Raw genomic sequence first — 5728 nt, 5'->3', positions numbered from 1 at the left:
AAAATATATTAATTTATTACACCTTAATAATGTTTTGTAATATAAAATGTTATGAATACATATATATATATTTGTATAAATATATTATATATATTTAATTTTTACATAAGTATTACTATAACTTACAATAAGTATTACATATATAATTATATCATTATATGAATTATATGAACTATATATATATATTAAACCTATGTTAAGTATAACAACTATATATATTTACATGTTATATATATATATAATTGTAATATATATATATATATTTAATTTACATATAAGTATTTCTATAATTTATAATAAGTTTAACTTATATTATTATAAACACTTAATGAATTTATCAATTATTATCTTTGTTTATATATAATACATATATATATATGGAGAGAGAGAGAGAGAAAGAATTTAGTAGTTATTATATATACAAATTTTTTAACATATAAAATTATAACATATTAATTTTGATATANGCATATATGATGGAGAGAGAGAGAGAGAAAGAATTTAGTAGTTATTATATATACAAATTTTTTAACATATAAAATTATAACATATATTAATTTGATATACTATATAATATTAATATATAACTTATATATATTGATATTTAAGTAATTTGTATTTAACAAATAATATATTTATTTAATATCTAATAAACAATATATCATTATATAAACAACAAAATAGTATTATGTATTATAGTTTATATAATAAAATTCATAATAACTATATTAATACTAATAATTCATTAAATAATATAATATATATATCACCTGATAGTGGTAGGACTCGAACTAAAGCATTGAAAATGAAAATTCCTAGAGCTCGCCAACTTTATCAATACTTAAATTTGATAATTATTGCAACCATAACCATCTAACAAGAAGCCCATATCATATAGTATATAACTTGGCTTTCATGCCCAACTTTTTCCCCAAATCTTTTCCCATATTTTCAATCTTTCCCGCCCTAGCCTCATCACCTGCCCCTTTCCGCCCCTTGCCCTGCCTTGCCCCTTGCCGCCTCTTGGTGATCCTTGTGCCTCGCTGACAGCCCCGCTGATCCTCTGCTTGCAAAGGTGAGTGAGTGAACACAACACATTTTTCTTTTCTGCATTTTCGTTACGGCAGAGGATTAGCCTACTGCAATGGTTACAGCCAAGGAGGCTTGTGAGGTGCTCAAGAGTTCTTCTTCCATGACTCTTGGGGCAGTACTGGGGCATATTGGTGATGTTTTGCCTGGACATCAGTTTGCTTCCATGAGTTTTAATTTAGTTTTATTTTTTTAGCTGTTTAGGAGTTTTGAGTTCCCTTCTGCCTGTTTTTTTTGGTAGTCCCCTCTTTGGCTTTGGTGTTGGTTGTTTGGATTTTAACTGCTTAATTGTTTTACTTGGTTGATAAAATATTAATTTCATTTTGTTAGTGAGAAAGTGTTTGTGAATGATAGTACAAATTTAAGGCTTAAGCAAGTTCCGAACTTCCTAGTGACTGTAATTAAAAAAAAATAGTAGTTGACTGACTTAATTTGATCCTTCCTAGTCGACAGTGGAACTTTTTTGAAACTGTGCTCCTTTGTTGCTTATTTAGATCATATTAAGCTTTAATGACTTTGATGAATTTAAAGCTGGCATTTGGGTTCTAGATCATATTAAGCTTTAAGGACTTTCAACTGAGCCAGCATATTGTAATAGTAATGACTCGTTGTACGTTCATAAAACATTCTTATGAATGATCTAGATAAATTCTTATTAAAACTAGAACTGTAGAAGCGTTTTATATCAGAATTGGTCTCAATACACATGTGGATGACTTTCTTTTGAACGTTAGGACTAGTGTTGTGCTGTGAAAATGGTGGAATAATTTTTTTCAAAAAAGTTAGACATTGCATCTAAAAATCTGAAATAAGTAAATACATGTGTGTGCAGTCGCTTTTCGTTTTTTGGTCAAAATAGATGTCTATAGTCAATTCCACCTTTCAGCTCTGATAATGAGAGGGTTATTCTCCTTTTAGACTGTTCTTCCAATAGAAATTTACCGAAAGAATAAGTTTGCTCCATTTGGAAAATAAAAGTATACATGGTATGATTATATGAAAGTTACCATGCTCAATCTGATTACCAAAACTGGCTTTCCGTCTTCAAAAAAATAAAACCAAAGTGATCTTGACTCATTTGCTGCGTTTAACTAAGCTAGGAGTTGATTTTATGGACATTGAAATGAGAGTGCAGATGGAAATAATTAAATAAAAAAAAAAACCTATTGATTCTTCCAATACATGATCCACATCCAGGATCATACCAAACCCCTTAAATCAAACCATCTGTTCATGTAGATGAGCTTTTGTTTTCCATTTTTGGTTGAAGAAGCATATGTCCATCCAGTGCTTATTATGTAGAGGCATCCTATTTACGATAGCAGAAACTAAAGAACAACAAGATACTTCACTTACACTCTCTTGCCAGGGAACATCATTCAGTGACTTTAAAGTTTCACACTCCACCTGTGTACTTCTAGCACAACTTGGAAAAAGAGAGATAAAAAAGGTGCATGTTACCTTTGAATACTGTTCACTCACTTCTTAAGGTCAATATAGAACTTTCTCACACTGTCTACTTATCCGAAAAACAAAACTGGTGATGGCTTCCATAATTTGAAGGTATAATCTGTTATCTTCAGTTTTTTATTTAGAATTGTGGACTCTAACTGGGTTGGTTAATTTGTATGTGAATGCTTTCCATAGGAGATTAAAACTGTGGAACTTGTCAAGCCTACTGGTTGGGTTCATCTTTCATTATCCGCAAATGATCCTTGGTGAGTGGCCAAACAATTGTTTCGATGTCAAGCCTATTGCTTTCTGAAGTATTTGGAATTTTGTAGTGATCATGTTTCTTTTGTTGGCTGTTGGTGCAATATTGTTAATTTGATCACTAACTGTTTGCTCTTTATTAGCAGATTAAGAGACTAATTCATTTCTTTTCAAAAATGTTTGGGCTCTTCTTTACTACGTAATGCTTTAGGTCCCTAGTATATATATTTTCCTATTATCTGTTTTAGTTGCATGCATTTATTTATTTATTTATAATTTTGTTAGTTATTGTTAGAAATGGAAAAACTGAATCTGTATCGATGTAACGTGGTTGCCTACTCTGAAAGGTATATACGAAGCTTGGGAATTGAGGGATGTGTAGACATCATTTTATTTTTATTTTACTTATATTTTCTTTTTATTTATTTTATAAGTTTTTAAGGTTTATATTGGGCCCTAATATGTTTTGTGGGTTCTAATTTCTTAACCCATTCCCAAAGCCTTTCTAATAACTCAAAAACAAGTTTGACTAATTAATTCAACCTAAAAACAGATCAAGCACCATAATTAAACAAAATTAAGTCAGAATTAAAACAAACATGAAGAACATGCCAGAGTAAAAATTGAAAGGCTAGTTGGCCATACAGAGGATCAAAACAACCATACTACGATAAGGAAAAAAAGTTTTATGTTAGGAGCGAGAAATCTCACTTGGCAGAGACCAAAAACGAAGGGATCTAATGGCACTTATTGTTTGAAGAGCAGAATAAATAGTAAACAGTAACGAAAAAACTGAGGGAGGTAGAATTCGAAGAGAAACCCTAAAAAAATCCTTTTTTTTCTTTTTGAAAACCCTAGCAATCAAAAAGCCTGACCATAGCCAAATCTTCAAAAAAAAATTCGATTTTTAAAAATTCTTAATGACCAAAAACTTAGTAGCCAATTTTTGAAAATCCCAAAAAAACCATAGAACAAAAATACCATAGTTTTCTACCAACAAAAATACCTAGCTAAAATCCAAAAAACTAAATCTTTAAATCCCAAAACAAAAAAGACAAAGCAAAACAAAAAATGGGGATACATAAGGGTCGGCATTAGGGTAAACGGTTTTTATTTTGGGTTTGGATTCGATGGGTTTGTTTACGCCTTTCGATCGTTGATTGAGAAAGAGATTGAGAGAAAAGAGATTAAAAGTTTAAGTGGTTACCGGTCGAAGAAAGAAAGAGAGAAGGAGGAGGAAAAGAAGAATGAGGTAGAGAGAAGGGGGAGGAACGATGGTAGAGAGAGAAAATGAAAGGAGAAAATGAAGAGAGAGGAGAGAAAAAAAATGTTTTAATACTTGGGGTTAGAGTGAGATGGCGTCGTTTTGGAGAAAGGGGGTTATAGTCCAAACGACGTAGTTTTGAGAGGTAAAGTAGTTGCTGTACAAGCATTAAACGGTGCATTTTGGGTGAAGCGTATTGAGTTGAAGAGGCAGGCTTGGCGCGTTTTTGTACGGGCTAGTCTTCTTGGGTCACCACTTGAGCCCAAGTCAGGTAAAGGCCTTGCTCTTTTTTTTTACATGGATTTGTTGTGGTTTGGGTTGTTTGGGTCTAACCCATTTTATTTGGTTAAAAATATATGATGTAGGATTAATTTAACTCATTTTAGCACAATATCTTAAAATTTTTAGATGACATTTTCGGGTTAGGAAATTAAAACAAACAAAGAATATAGAAATAATAATAATAGTAGAAAATAATAAAAATGTTTTAAATATGGTTAGCCATAAAAAGAATTTAAACTTAGATGAATATGTATTTATAAAAATATATGGAGTTAGGTAAGTGAAGTATATATATATATATATATGTAAATAGGGAGTATATGTCTAGATAAAATATAGTTATAGTAATAGATTTAGCTAAGGTAAAAAAAATGATATAGGAATAAATAAATGATTAGTAAAAAATAAATAAAAATAAAATAAGGGAAAAAGTAGACATTTGTTGTCAAGTGTTAAAAATGGTCAAGTAAGGAAAATAATAATTATAATAATAAAATGTACATTCAGGATCAACATTAATAGTTAGGAAAGTATGTAAGTCGGATCTCAAAGTACTTCACTATTAATCATGGGGATAATATATAAGTTGCACCAATGATGGGATGTTCATTTGGAACGCAAGAAGTTACAATTCCGAATGAACTTTCCCTAGGCCTAGGATTTAAATTAAGACTCTACCAATACGATGGGAGGGTCTTAATTTTTAATTTAAATATTTCTAATCCTAAATAAATGAAAATTACATATACTTAATTATGCACTAGTCAAAATATAAAAACAAAAGAAATAAGGAAATAATGATAACAATAAATTAATAATAATAATAATAAATACAAAAAAGGATGGATAATATATATATATATGAGGTTTTAAAAGAATATAGGATTATATAAAATAATGAAATTCATGATGATAAATAATTAATAAAAATCAAAATTCCAACAAAAATAATAAACTCATCATAATAATGAATATGGCTAAAATATAAAGGCAAATATCTATATAATCATAAAAAATATATATAAATTTATATGATAAAAAAACACATATACACAAATAATAGTAATTATGAAATAAAAAAAATCTGGTTTAAAAATATGATTTTTAGGGAAGTTTATATAGTAAAATAAATAAATATTTACATAGAAAAAATACATAATGAAATAAAATGGTTATATAAGAATAATAAGTAAATACAAAATATTTGTTCATGGTATATATGCTTACAAAGAAAACTAGTAAATTTTCTTTTAAAGATAAGAAACAAATACTAGAATTTATGAGCGCATCACACATCACTATTGCATTATTAAATGTCATGAAAGGTAGATATTTTATGTACACAAGTATAAATTCCGATGATGGGACTTTACGAAGGAA

At 29.0% G+C, this 5728-nt stretch overlaps 1 long non-coding RNA gene across 2 annotated transcripts in view; it reads left to right on the top strand.

Moving 5' to 3' along the window:
* Positions 956-5728, top strand: part of LOC18592610 — a 19812-nt gene continuing 15039 nt past the window's right edge. The window contains exons 1-2 of one of the 2 annotated variants that reach the window (XR_001928942.1): positions 956-2652; positions 2737-2807. This is a non-coding gene — a long non-coding RNA (uncharacterized LOC18592610). Of the gene's footprint in view, positions 2653-2736; positions 2980-5728 lie in introns of those variants that run through there. The other variant, XR_001928941.1, reaches the window with a different exon arrangement.

This window comes from Theobroma cacao, chromosome 8 (genome assembly GCF_000208745.1).
Source record: "Theobroma cacao cultivar B97-61/B2 chromosome 8, Criollo_cocoa_genome_V2, whole genome shotgun sequence".
Lineage (NCBI taxonomy): Eukaryota > Viridiplantae > Streptophyta > Magnoliopsida > Malvales > Malvaceae > Theobroma > Theobroma cacao.
Note: the sequence above shows the minus strand (reverse complement) of the source record. Positions and strands in the feature narration are given on the sequence as shown.